At 47.5% G+C, this 14,874-nt stretch overlaps 1 long non-coding RNA gene across 5 annotated transcripts in view; it reads right to left on the bottom strand.

Moving 5' to 3' along the window:
- Positions 1 to 314: 314 nt before the first annotated feature.
- Positions 315 to 14,874, bottom strand: part of LOC309536524 — a 43,029-nt gene continuing 28,469 nt past the window's right edge. For 3 of the 5 annotated variants that reach the window (XR_014221568.1, XR_014221569.1, XR_014221570.1), the window contains 3 exons: positions 2,706 to 2,829; positions 1,702 to 1,772; positions 315 to 545 (listed from right to left, as the gene is read on the bottom strand). This is a non-coding gene — a long non-coding RNA (uncharacterized lncRNA). Of the gene's footprint in view, positions 546 to 1,701; positions 1,773 to 2,705; positions 2,830 to 3,929; positions 4,039 to 5,077; positions 5,292 to 14,874 lie in introns of those variants that run through there. The other 2 variants (XR_014221571.1, XR_014221572.1) reach the window with 2 other exon arrangements.

Genomic DNA, 14,874 nt, shown 5'->3' with positions numbered 1-14,874 from the left:
TTTGTGGCTTTAACAGATGTGTGTGTCTAGGAGAAATTCAACAGGTTAGGCTTTTCTTCTAGGAGATTCCATTCTGGAGAAAAGCTTCACTACCAGGTATCAAACTATCAGTGTGTACATAAAAGGGTATATCTTGGGGCCTGACAATGCACCTAAAAAGGGGACACAACTTTGAATATGACATGAGGCATATGCATTTTTATTTTTATTTTTTTGCAGAGCTTTTTCCTCTTTTCAGAGTATGTTGGAAGGTGCAGTATGTGGGTGCACCTCTGGATAAACATCTTGTAGGTTCACATTCAAGACACCAAATGACAGGCTTGAAGACCACAATTTATTTGCAATTGCTGAATTTTGACAGGTTCCTTGAGACAACTGGGGTGCCTGCCCATGAAATCAGGGTTCAGGGCTAATGGAAGACAGGGGTGGAGTGGAGGTATCAAGCAGTGGAGGTGTGCCTTTGAGATCTTTTGGTGAACCTGCTGAGCATCTGGGTTGATTGCAATCTGCTTCTCAGTTTTCTTCAGCCATAGCCGCCTCTGCATCTGTGAGGAGAAAGTAGAGGGCATGTGATTCATTACTCTGAAAGATCAGCCCTCAGGAAGGCAGGAACCACACAATTAGAGAACTGAGAGGGACTTTGGAAGTCATTGAGTCCAGTCCCTTTCATTACAAGCATCCCCAACTTGTGGCTTTCTAAAAAAAGTAGGGGCATTCTTGCTCTCTCAATCCCAAACACAAATCTGTTGGGATTGGGTCCATTGTCCCCCTGTTTTTACCATCAGGAATTGCCTCCTAACGTTCTACCAAAATCTACTTTCCTGCAACTTAAGCCACAAGACCCACTCCTCTCCCCTGGGGCAGCAAAGGATGATTCTTTGCCATCTTCCAATTGAGAGCCTTCCATGGATGTAAAGAGTGTTCTCCTCTCCTCTCCCCCTTCACTCTTCTATTCTCTAGGCTGAACCAACTGTGTGTTGTATCCAGTGTTAGTGCCAGTCCAAGTAGGCCCATTGAAATTAAAGAGCATGCCTAACATAGGTCCATTAATTCCAATGGCTCTAATCGGAATATAAATCAGTTGGATATGACTATAACCTTTCCTCTGAGGGCATGCTTCTTGGGTCTCGGCTCATCCTTATTGCCCTCCCCCCAACTCATCCTGAGTCCTCTATTGATTGCCTTCTCATCTTCCTAGAGCAGCATTCACCTTGTTTAATACTTGAGCAAATGGTAGACATTCAGCAAGTCAGTAACTTCCCATCATGGATACTTCTTTGTTAGCAAAGTTACACCTGCTGAATTCTTGTCTGCTAGAATTAAAGGAACAGGAGCATCTGGCATGAACAGAACAGCCAAAACAGAAAGCCATCTTAACCAGGAAGTTGCCAGCCTAGGTGTTCTCTCTCACTGCCCAAATCACGTTTGAAAGGACAATTCTGCTGAAGCCCATAGAAAGGGTTGAAGCGTGCAGTTGGCCTTAGTTTATGTTTAATGCCTGAAAAACTTTCCCCTGTACTCCAATGTGCCCTCAAGACAAGATGATCAAGACCATAAATGGTGCGGATCTCATTTCTCAGAGAGGAAGGACTTTTAAATAATTCATTGGAGGAAAAGGGAAAGCTGCCAAAGCATAGAGACTATCCAAAAGGTTCATCATCCTTTTCCCCCATCCCCCAGAATCTTCCGGTCCATACCAACCTCTTTTGCTTACATAACTTCCTATGGGTTTCCAATTTTCGTCATAGCAAATACATTCCATTTTCCCCGCACTAGAAATAGAAAGAGATGCAGCTTAAGATCTGACTATGCATCTCCAATACATATTAAAAATGACTGAACAGCTTCCTCCACCGCAACAACCATGCCTCTGAACCCTGGAATGATTGTTTGGATATCAGCTGAAACAGCTATCCTTAAAAATTATTTAGGGGAATTCAAGGCACTTAGAAAACAATAATGCACTGTATCCCATCTTAGTCCTCCTCAGAGTAGACTGAATTTGAATCAATGGATATGACTAAATAGATTCCATGAATCTAAGCCCACTATTTATAGTGTGTGTCCTTTGAGGTAGACATAAGCTTACAGTGAAGACGTCGTAGACCATTGATGAGCAGAAAATTGACATCCATCAATTTAGTTGGTTTGCAGGTGCTTTAGCCACAATCTTACATGGATGCAGAGTGGTTGACTGTGCAATGGCACCAGCCTTCCTGAATGCACAAAGTGCCCTCCAGGTGTTTCACACTACAGCTCCAGCCAACTTGGCCAACAGTCAGAGGTGTTGTAGCATCCAAAGAATCTGAAGGGTACCAGGTTAGGGAGCATGGAGCACACTAATAACATTGATCATAATGATAATAATAGAGAATGGAGAATAGCTTCCTGCTTTCAGTACACCTATATGATGAACACAGAGTGTTCCTGGAGCTTCACAAATCCCCACTATCTACCTTTCCTTAGCTTTTAAACCAGGAGAGCCTCTGTACCCTTTCCCTGCTGAGAAATTTCCAGAAGGCCAACTGGGTGCCCATTCTTGTGTCCCTGAACCTCCACCCTCTTTGAACTGCTCCTTGTGGGACTCTGACCTTCCTTTGTTTAGGATTTTATGATCTGCTACACACCAGTCTGCCATGCCTCTCCAGGTACAAGGATGTCCTCACCAAGCATCTGAAAGGATTTCCTTTCCCTTTCATACTTACGCATTTGGTGTACACCTCTGACGACCGCAGCCTCCGGCCATTGCACAGCTCATGAGTGCCAGAACAGACACCAAGATCACAAGACTCTTCATGATGGATGGCGAGGGAACTGGCTTTGAATCAACTGAAAGGAGAAGCGGGAGGAACTTGCAATTATATTTTTACTGAACTCCAGAAAACATACAATAAGCACAAAGCAATAGAGTCCATGAGAGCAATATCTGCAACAACATTTAGAGTCATATTGCAAAGGATAATATCACAAAACATCTGGGGAAGTGAATCAGAATCATAGAAATGTAGAGCTAGAAGGGACCCCGAGGATCATCCAATCCTCTGCAATGCAGGAATCTCAAAATAATAATAATAGTAGTAGTAGTAGTAGTAGTAGTAATAAGAATTTATTTGTACCCTGCCCATCTGGCTGGGTTTCCCCAGCCACTCTGGGCGTTTTCCAACAAAGATGAAAGATACACTAAAATGTCACATATTAAAAACTTCCCTGAACAGGGCTGCCTTCAGATGTCTTCTGAATGTCAGGTAGATATTTATCGCTTTGACATCTGATGGGAGGGCGTTCCACAGGGCGGGTGCCACTACCAAGAAGGCCCTCTGCCTTGTTCCCTGTAACGTGGCCTCTCGCAGTGAGGGAACCGCCAGAAGGCCCTCGGAGCTGGACCTCAGTGTCCGGGCAGAACGATGGGGGAGGCACACTTGACAGATGATTTAGAGTAAGACTTAGAGCACATCTCTGACATGAGCAAATGTTCTTGAGCAGCATGTAGGCTACTTAGGAATTCCCTCCACTGTGCAGCTGGACCCATTGGAAGTTGTAGACAATGTCCATTCTTGTTCACGTAAGATGACCAACATGCTGTGTCAGATTTGTCTTTAGAAACTTACTGCTCAATCCACCCAATTTGGATAAATTAATCTTTCTGAGAATGCCACGTCCCATGTTTTGTCCAGCCAGCCAACCTTTCATTGAAAATCCAGTTGACTTCCATTGGCTGTCTATCTCTAGTAGTGTCATTGCCCCCCCCCAAGAACTTTCAGGCCAGAGGGGAAACATTAGGGAACCCACCCACCCCTTCTTATTCTTTTATACTTAGAGAGTTTCTCAGTATACTCCTAAACAGGCAGCATCCCCTGAACAGGCCTGATGCTGTGCAACAGTCACCAACTGACCTTAAAATACCTGGGCTGGATTGCCCCTCTTCATACCTGAGCTCCAGGGAGAGTCAAAGCAACGTTTTATCTGCCAAAGTAACACACTAAGGGGTTGGCAAAAAGGACACCCCTTGTTTCTGGAGATAATCCCGATCCTAATTGCTGCTGAAAACAGGAAACATTAGGGAACCCACCCCCCTTTTGAATGTTTTTATGAAAGATTGCCTTGGGTTAGTTAGTACATACATTGTTTCATAAAGTTTTCTTTAGAGATCAGTGATATTCATTCTGAGACTTTAATGTATAAAGTATAAGTTTGGAGGAGAAGAGCAGGGGGAGAGATGGGGGGTTAGTGAACTTTCATTCTTTTACATAGTGTATGCACAAAGTTTTGGATCAGCGCCACGTGGGTAGGTTCTCTTCCTTTTCATTTGTTAGTTTTTGTTGGCACTGAGAGGCATTGGGGGCCCTAGGGCTTGGTTGATGGCCCCCTTCTTTAAAGAAGATACAATGGTACCTTGATTTAAGAACAGCTTAGTTTATGAATAACTTGGATTAAGAACGCTGCAAACCCGGAAGTAGGTGTTTTGGTTTGTGAACTTTCCCTTGGTTTAAGAACATGTTCCACATCCTGTTGAGTGTGTTCCATTTGTAAATTGAGTCCCCCGCTGCTATGGGAAAGCATGCCTTGGTTTAAGAACGCTTTGGTTTAAGAATGGACTTCTGGAAAGGATTAAGTTCATAAACCAAGGTACCACTGTACTCACCCTCTTCTGGTGAATTCTCAGACAGGCATGCAGACAGAAATTGACTTGGCACTTCCCAAAGCAAAAGGAACCATCTAAAATTATTAACTCAAGGGTATCAATAAAGGCAAACTTTAAAAAAGCATACATAACATATTTAAATAGAAAGATGTTTAAATATACTGTTAACAACTCCTTTAAACACTATTATTTATACATAAAGTTACATGATAAAAACATTTTCAGTATAGAAGAAAGGGCACTAATAAACACACTGAGCATTTGAAAAGTGCCGTAAAACCCAGCACTCCACTCAGGAGATTCTGGCCCAAATTTCCTCGTCCCTCAGAGCATTTTTGTCTGCAGTTTCTTTTTTCCAGGTATTTCTGGGGAACAACCAGGACAGCACTGGGTTGAATCTAACTGCTGCAGGTCAAAAGAAAATGGGATTCTTACCAAGCTAGTGGTCTTTCACTCTTTCTCCAGGGATGGAAAGAAATTTGCTTTCAGAGAAGTCAAGAGATGTGTAGAGCAGAGGAACCCACCTTTGACTGGTTTAAATAGCCAAATGATCAGTATCTTAATCTTAATCAAGATTAAGATGCTCATTGACATTTGGAACTCACACACTCATTCCACCAGGGACAAGCCGTTACAGGGCACAGGGAGTTACTTCCTGAAAGCACTTCACAGTTCTCATCACCTCATTGGTTCTCCAATGAGAAGAAACGTTAAGTCATGTAACTCTGTCCTTAAGTACAAGGTGGGGGTTAATATTCCCCCACCAATTTATGATAGTTCAAATGCGGCATGAGGCACCCTGATCTGAAGTGTGAGATTAGTGGGGAAGTGTGAGGATGTGGGAGCCATGAAGTCATGGCAAAGGCTTGTAGCGCCACCTGGTGCCTTGCTGACCTCGGTGACCAGCACTCTGAGCTTATAATGTATTAGAATGTATTGACCTTAAAGGGAGTTGCAATTCCTCTGAGCTGTGATTGACCAATGGGGTGAGGGGGGGGAGCCATGACCGGGTGAGGTAACGTGAGACATCTCCCGTGCAAGAGATCAACTTCATCTCCCTCCTCTGCACACATTCCAGCTTATCAATATTTTTCCTGAACTTCTTGAACTAAACACAGTAATCTAAGTGTGGTATGAACAAGGAAAAATAGAGCTGTAGCACAAGATACTCTAGGATCAATCAAGCATGTGTGTGTGTGTGTGTATCCCCAAATAGAAGCAAATAGATAATATCAACATAAAACATCTCCTCTCATAACAGAACAGGAGAGCAGGAGCATTAGCACCATATATACAGAAATCATACATGAATGAAAGGCAAAAATAAATGCACAAAGGAATAAATGTCTGATTCGGATATCTGAAGATGCACATCAATGAGCAGCTGTTCAGAACCTTTGATTCTCCAGCTGATCAAAAACTCTGGGAGTATAGCCAGAGATAAGAGTGAGTGAATCCGAGAGACAGGGAGTCTGACATGTGGGAGTTAACTTTTCTTGGTGAGGAATGCATTGAGGTTTTCTCCATACGAAATAATGGAAATCACTGGGCAGCTTGTTTTATAAACTGTTTCTCAGGAGCAGATTACATTCACATAGTAGGACTTGCATGTACAAGTACAGAAATAGGAGCTGGACCTCAGCCGAAGACCAGGAGAGGATGATGGAAGCCAAATTGTCTTGGTGGTTTCCAATAGAGATTCTTAGCTATGTGATTCAGAAGTTTCTAAAGTAAAGTCCCACTATATAGCGTTAAAGGATAATGACCTTTCTTCACCCCACAGCAAATAACAGTCTGTGGGTAATCTTTTCTAAGACTGCAATGTTCCTAATGTTCTTATACCATGTTTGCAAGGATAGATTGTCCAAAAGTTCCTATTGTTGTACTACTGTTTGCCTGACAGCAGCCAGTAAGGATGCTAGTTCCTTCGAATGGAAGCCGTTGTCTGAGTCCAGAAATAAAGGTAGTATTGATTGATCTAACAGATACCTGGTTATCATGTTACACTGTTATATCAAAGCATCACTGTAAGCCAAAGACAGATTAGTAAATAAGGAGCTGTCCTCTTAAATTAAGATATATAATACATAATTCCCTCCATTGTTTCAAATCCAGGATTGTGATGCAGCACTACAAATCTTCCAATGGCAATGGCTGTCTTAAATTTTTAATATCTATGAGAAGACATAATTCCCTCCATTGTTTCAGCACGTCCAGGAAATGAATATTCCTCTTAAATCCTATGTCAGACAGTGTATCCATGCCAGAGGCATGATTTTTAGTCTTAGCCACATACCCATTGATGAGGCTGTGGATTTTGTGTAGATAAGGACAGGACTGCAGGATGTGTTTCAGGGGCTCTGTGTCTATGCATTCAGGCTATGTGTCAAGGAACTGCCATCAGAGCCAGGGGGAGAGGGAGGGCTCCAGAGGGATTCCGGAGAGCGTCCCAGGAGGGAGAGAAGCAGCACATCTTCTGGGGAAGGAAATCAGCGTAGCACCAGTGGAGAAGGGGGGCAGGTGGGGGAATCGGCGAGGTGGCTCCATGACTCCTCGCTGGGGACCAGCGGGGAGAGCACGGGTCCTCCACTGCCCACACCCTCCCTGCGCAGAAGGCTTCCGCGCAGGGAGGGTAGGCAGAGACTAGGCGTCAAAGAACTTCTTTGCTGGAAGAAGTTCAAGAAACGCCCACTAACGGATTCTGCCAGCGATTGAGACAGCCACGGGTGAGTGGCTGTCTGGACAGAAAGGGTTCACTCAGGCAACCCAGCCAGGTGTGGTGCCGATTTACACACGAGCAACCCCTAGAACCATTACAGCAATCCGTCAGTCCCTGACGTTGCTTGTGCGCAGCCCAGGAGAGGCAGCACGATGAGCCAAACAGGAACAGCCGGAGGGACGGAGCAACCAGCTGCGATGCGGAGTCTGGTCGAGAGGAACCGAGACTTGGAGACGCATGTAGCTATCCTGACGGTGCGGCTGGAGGAAAGACGGGCTCAGGATGCACAGGTCAGAACCACCCCCATCGCAAGGAAGGTACCGGGGCTGGTACACAAGTTTGGTGGAAAGCCCCAAGACTACAATGCTTTCCGAACGGAAGTGCAGTACGCTTTGGAGCTGCAGAAAGATGACTGCTGATGACGGGGAGAGGGTGGCTTACATTGTGGGGCATCTGCAGGATGGGGCGTGCGAATGGATCAGGCCCCTAATGGCGACACCAAATGATGCCTTGAAGGACCTTTAGAAATTCTTTCAGGGAATGGAAGCGAGGTGGAGCAAAGCGTGACACGGCGGGAACTGATGGGGTGCAAGCAGGGGAGCCAGTCCGTCAGAAACTACTGGTCGCGTTTTGCGATGTTAGTCCACCGGCTCGGGTGGGATCTGGACTCTGAACCGATACAAATGTTGTTTGAGGCGGGTCTGTCCCCCGAAGTGAAAGATGAGTTGTCCCGAGTGCCCCGCCCACGGTCGATGGACGAGCTCACAAAGCCTGTGCTCGCGATAGGCGTACGCCAAGAAGCGTGGGCGCAGGAGAAATGGGAAATGAGAGAGGAACGTTTCCATGACTACCGCATTCCAGAGATACCAAGGGAGCCTTCCCAGGCGGCGGAGCCAATGGAAATTGATGGTGCACGCGCGCACGAGGTTTCAAACTCCGGTGAAGGTCGTAAAAGGGAGGGAAAGGACTGGAAAACTACCAAGAAGTGTTTCCTCTGTCAACGACCAGGACATTTTGCTAAGGTCTGCCCTCAACGAAAGGCCTGGCAAGGGATGGTGGGGGCTGCAGGCCACAAAGAGAAGGGGGAGGAAGGGCAGGTGCAGGGAAATGCCAACACCTTGCTGCCAACCAGCAGGGGCAGCAGCCAGGCCAGCAACCAATAGAAGTGCCCCAGCCACCCAAGGCAGCTATAGCCATAGAAGTGGTGCTAGAACCCCTGAATGGGCACCCTGTCACAGTTAAGGGACTGCTGGATTCAGGCAGCTCATGTAATTTCTTCAGCAGAGACTTCGCTCTGGAGCACCAACTCCACCTGTTGCCTCTAGATTTTCCCTTGCAGGTGACAACCATCGATAGCAGGGAACTTCCAGGCACACGGAGACCATTGCCTTTCACGTGGCCACACTGGCAGGACCCCCAATAATACTGGGAATGAGCTGGTTGGCACTGCATGATCCCGTAGTGTCATGGCATCAGCGGTCAGTCACCTTTGGGTCAGCTTACTGCTTAGGACACTGTCTGGGAGGGGAGAACCCAAGAATGACGGTGGCCAGAGTGGCTGGGCTGGCCGTGGAACAAAAGGGGGAGGTGCCACCACAATATCCTGACCTGAAGGAGGTCTTCAGAGAGAGGGAGGCAGATAGACTACCCCCCACAGGCCCTTTGACTGCCAAATCAACCTACTCCCAGGGGCTCAGTTGCCGGTGGGTAAGCTGTATGCCATGTCCAACCGGGAGATGCAGGAGTTGCAGCAGTTTATTGACAAGAACCTGAAGAGGGGGTTCATAAGGGAATCAAAGGCGGTGGGGGCAGTCCGGTGTTCTTTGTGGACAAAAAAGAGACTAATCAGCCTAGATTGGTTATGGATTATAGGGCCCTAAATCTGGTGTCAGAACCCGTGACCTTCCCAATGCCAAGGATTGACGACATTTTAACACGGGTGAGGCAGGGGAAGATTTTTACCAAGCTGGACCTCAGGGGGGCATACAATTTAATCAGGATAAGGGAGGGGGACGAATGGAAAACTACCATGTTCACCCCTCTGGGGGCCTTTGAGTACTTAGTTATGCCATTTGGATTACAATCGGGCTCCACCTGCTTTCAAGCATTCATGCACCACGTGTTGGGGCCCCTGCTGTACAAGAATTGCGTAGCCTTTTTGGATGACGTCTTAATCTATTCGGACAATGAGAAGCAACACGTCAGAGACGTCAGGGAAGTGCTACAGAGACTGCAGAAGCATCAGTTGTGGGTCAAGCTGGAAAAATGCCAATTTCACGCCAGGGTTGTCGAGTTTCTGGGGTACAAGTTGTCAGACAAGGGCCTAGCTATGGACCCAGGCAAGGTGAAGGCAGTGCTGGAATGGAAAGCCCCCAAAACCCGGAAGGATGTGCAGAGGTTCTTAGGGTTCAGCAACTTCTACAGGAAGTTCATAAAGAACTTCGCTCACTTGAAAGCGCCCATAACAGATTGTCTCAGTAGCAAAAAGAAGTTCGCGTGGACAGAAAGTGCCCAGCAATCCTTTCAAAGGCTGAAGAAGGTGTTCGCTTTGGAAGAGCAGGTCCTGCACGTTGATCTGGAGAAGCCCATGAGACTGGAGACGGACGCGTCCGACCGGACTGGAGGCCGGCCGTGTGCCTTTTTCTCAAGGAAGCTGAGCAAGTCAGAGCAAAACTACACAGTGTATGACCGAGAACTGCTTGCGATCTATGCGGCGTTTCGGCAATGGAGACATCTGTTGATAGGGGCGCAGCACAAGATCCAGGTTTGTACTGACCACAAGAACTTGGAATACTGGCGGACCGTGCGGGTGCTCAACCAGAGACAGATTCGATGGGCCCAGGAGTTCGCCAAGTTTTCCTTCGAGATCAGATACGTGCCAGGAGAGGAAAACGTAAGAGCAGATGCTCTCTCCCGGAAACCAGAGTACCTGGAGGGAGAGGGACCACCAGAGATCTGACACGTGTTTCCCGAGGACCGGTGGGTGTGTGGGGGAACGCTGGTTGGGAAACAAGAACTGGCAGGGCTTACTAGAGCCGACGCATTCGCTCAAGCAAAAATCAGGGAACTCCGGGACGGAAGGGAAGACCATGGAGGGTTTGAGGAAAAGGAAGGGCTACTGTACTATAAGGGGGCACTGTATGTACCGGGGGAGACCTTGAGGGGGAAGGTACTTAAACAACTCCATGACAACACAACAGCTGGGCACTTTGGACGGCACAAGACCATGCTGCTCATCCACAGGCAGTTCTGGTGGCCAAAGGTGAGGGAAGACGTACGGGAATATGTACGGGGGTGCGACCGATGCCAGAGGGCAAAGGGAGAGAGGGCTGCCCCCGCAGGGCTACTGGAACCCTTACCTACACCGGGAAGGCCCTGGGAGGTGGTGTCCATTGATTTTATGACAAATTTGCCCGGGAAGACAGCAGTCATGGTACTAGTCGATCTACTGACAAAAATGTGCCATTTCATAGCTTGCTCACACGCGGTGACGGCAGAGGAGACAGCCAGGTTGTTTGTGGATCACATTTTCAGACTGCATGGGGCGCCCTCGAGGGTAATCTCACATCGTGGGAAACAATTTACTTCCAGGTTCTGGAGGAAGCTCATGAGCTTGCTACAGGTTGAGGTGAGCTTCTCGACGGCGAGACACCCAGAAACCAATGGACAAGCAGAAAGAGCGAACAGTATACTCCAGCAATATCTACGCTGCTACGTCAGTGAGAGACAGAACAATTGGGTAGAGAAACTAGCCTTGGCTGAATTTGCGTACAATAACGCTGAACATGTGTCCACGGGAATGAGCCCGTTTATGGCCAATTATGGGTGTCACCCCAGGGCCTTCCCGGGGAGGGGGGAGGGGGGAGGAAGCATGTAGTGTACCCGCGGCCGAGCAGTTTATAGAAGAAATGGAGGCCTTGCACCAGCAACTCAAGATGAACTTGGAGCAGGCCAAGGAAGTTTACAAGAGGCAGGCGGGCAAGCACCGTCCGGAGGGGGAGGCCATACAGGTGGGAGACCGGGTGTGGTTGTCAACCCAAGGGTTACCCCTAAAGGGAGGGTGCAAGAAGTTGCAGCCGAGGTGGCTGGGGCCTTTTGAGGTAACACAGCAGGTGAACCCAGTGGCATTGAAACTCAAGTTGCCAGACAGCATGAAGATACATCCGGTGTTCCATAGGTCCCTACTTTCACCGTACAGGGAGGGGCGGGAATTTCCAGGGCGGGAGGGAGGAGTCACCACCCACCCGCAGGTAAAGGAGAGGGAACACTGCAACCAAGCCACAGAAATACTTGATTCAAAGTGGCGAGGTCGCCAGGTGGAGTACTTGGTAGCTTGGGAAGGAGAACCCAGGTCAGAAAACACGTGGGTCCCCGCTGAGTCAATCAATGACGGGTATCTGGTGGAAGAATTCCACAGTTCGTTCCCGGATAAGCCAAAACCACTAGCGAGATTCTGGGAGGAAGAATTTGGAACCACAGACGACAAAGGGGACTTTGTGGGTTTTCCTGCCTCTGAAAAGGAGGGAGGAGAGGTGTCAGAGGGAGAAGAATCAGACTGGGAGGTCCACCCTGAGGGGAGAGATCTGAGCGGATGGGAGGCTGGTTTTGAATCCTCAGAGGATGGTGACGACTCCTTCAGGGATTCCCCGCATCGTCGGCCGAGGAAAGAGACGAGGTTATATCAGAAAATCGCGCTGGGGTGGAGGGGGTCCTGGGGAGGAGGTGGATGTCAGGGAACTGCCATCGGAGCCAGGGGGAGAGGGAGGGCTCCAGAAGGATTCCGGAGAGCGTCCCGGGAGGGAGAGAAGCAGCACATCTTCTGGGGAAGGAAATCAGCGTAGCACCAGTGGAGAAGGGGGCAGATGGGGGAATCGGCGAGGTGGCTCCATGACTCCTCGTCGGGGACCAGCGGGGAGAGCACGGGTCCTCCACTGCCCACACCCTCCCTGCGCAGAAGGCTTCCGCACAGGGAGAGTAGGTGGAGACTAGGCATCAAAGAACTTTGCTGGAAGAAGTTCAAGAAACGCCCACTGACGGATTCTGTCCAGACAGCCACGGGCGAGTGGCTGTCTGGACAGAAAGGGTTCACTCAGGCAACCCAGCCAGGTGTGGCGCCGATTTACGCACAAGCAACCCCTAGAACCATTACACTATGCTATCAGATCCTTCAAGGGTCCCAATTTAATCAGGACATCCTGAATTGACAGAAGCTGCTCTGGCTTCTGATCCCAATCCGGGATACCCTGATTTTCCCAAAGACCGTTCTAAGCTGCGCTGCATCACAAAATGCAGCATGGGCTGGAGCGATCTTCCTGGAGGCTGCTCTATGCTATGGGAAAGGAAGAGGTCAGCAGCAGGGAGGCGGCGAGCGACGGAGATGGGTGGTGGTGGGGTGCCCGGAATTTTTCTCACAAAATGTTGAAGGGTGTATGCTAACAACAACCAAGAAATACATCAATGGGTCCAATATACATTCCTTTGGGGGGCTTTCTCCAATGTGCACATTCATATTTGTGAGATGGGTGATGGAGAAGAAAATGATTGGGGAGCAGGACTTCCGGTCAGTGCCAGCGTTTAATGGCGGACATCCCTCCGAGCTCCGGAGGGAGTCTGCTCTGCGGGTTCGGGTCCTGCCACCACGGCGAGGCGGGGACCCTAAAAAATCACAGGTGGTGAAGCCTGTGAGCGAAGAGACTTGGCGGGTACCCTTGCGCCCCCCGAAACCAGGAACAAGCCTTTTTAAAGGCTCCGGAACGGCAGCGGGTTAGTGGCGCGGTACTGAGAGTCGTCACCCGGTCCGTGGAGCGAAGCCGCATCGCCATTGACGGAGAGTGCTGATTCCTTCCTGAAAATCGGACTCAAAAGCAACTACCCGTGAGTAGGCTTAAAGATTCAATTGGACCTGGAAATAAATTTAAAGAAATTTGGCACCAAAACGGGAAAAGGCATAAAAAGGAAGTCTGCCTTTCCGATCTGCAGACAGACTAAAGCAAAGAGACTGCAAAGCTGTAACTTTGTAACTTTGAAGGGTTGAATTCCGAAAGTGAGCAAATCCAACGTCAAGAGAGTAACCCTCCTCTTGCCTGCAGGAGCAGAGGGGAGTAAAATTTACCTTTTAGACCTGCTTGAGAAGTGGGAGAGAAAATTGATCCATTGCCTTAATTCCCTGGGGACGGACTGCCTTGACAGGGAAGCCGACAAGGGGACTGCCAATGTGTTAAAGGGATTTGAAGGGACATTTGAAGTAACTTTGCAAAAAGTAACAATATTGTTGGACTGCTCTGTATCTAGAAAGTAATTGAAACTGTGACTGTTTCCTGGGACATTGGAGATTTTTAAAAGAAACATTTTGTTGCACAAAGTGAGCTGGAATGTATCTCCCCCTAGAGGAGACTGTCATTTGCAGTTAAGCCACTGGAAATTTCCTCTTCAAAACAACTCTACAGGTGTGAGAGTGACCTTGGCTTGCATGAGAGTGTTATGGCAAATGAAAGAACAACTAGATCTGGCAAACAATACAACATAGACACTCCACATCAGCGAAGGGCCTCAGTATCCGGAGGCACAGGAGCAGCTGCAGCCGTGCAAACAAAATCAAAAGTCATATCATCTGATGCAGTGACACAAGCACTTTGTAAAATTAATGAATCTTTGGAATTTCTGATGAAACAGGGAGCAGAGACAAAGTTAAAGATAAACAAGTTGCAGAAACCAATAAACAAGTAGCTGAGATCTCAGCAAAAATTGATCTGAACACTAAAAGTATTAATGAGTTGGGAACGAAGGTGAACTCTAATACACAGTCCATCGAAAAATTATTAGGAGAGTCGGCTACAACTCGAAAGATTGCAGAAGAGGCTAAAGATATTGCAATTGCTACCCAGGAAAAGGTATCACCAGTTTATAAGAAACTAGAGGACCATGACTTGACCTTATCTATGATTGAAATGCAAAGAAAAGAGAGAAATTTAAGAATCAGAGCAGTACCTGAAAGCGAGAAGGATAATTTGGTGGACTTTCTTACTAAAGAATTTCTGGATTTCTGGCAACAGGACTTGGAGAAGGAAGATTTTAAGATAGTGAGTGCATTTAGACTCGGTGTAAGACAAAGCAAGAAGAAGCCAAGAGATTGTCTGATAACTTTAAGATCAAAAGAAGAGAGAGATAAAATTCTGAACTTGCATTATCAAAGAACACTGGAAATTGAAGACTCCTACGTGGAGATTTTTAAGGATATACCTAAGTATATCTTGGAAGTAAGAACTTACTACAAAGACTTGGTTGTTCTACTGAGAAGAAATAGAATACTTTTCAGGTGGGAATTTCCCCAAGGCCTATCCTTTAAATATAAAGGAAGGAAAATAAGAATAAAGACAGTGAGCGATAAAGAGAAGTTTTTGAGAGAACACGAAGAAGATCTTTTGAAAGAAGCAGAATCTGGTGAGGAGCCAAATCCATCAGGAAAAGAAATACTAGATATAGGCAACTTATCATTTGGACTGAAACTACCGAC

This window comes from Podarcis vaucheri (genome assembly GCF_965113315.1).
Source record: "Podarcis vaucheri genome assembly, chromosome: 7".
Taxonomy (NCBI): domain Eukaryota; kingdom Metazoa; phylum Chordata; class Lepidosauria; order Squamata; family Lacertidae; genus Podarcis; species Podarcis vaucheri.
Note: the sequence above shows the minus strand (reverse complement) of the source record. Positions and strands in the feature narration are given on the sequence as shown.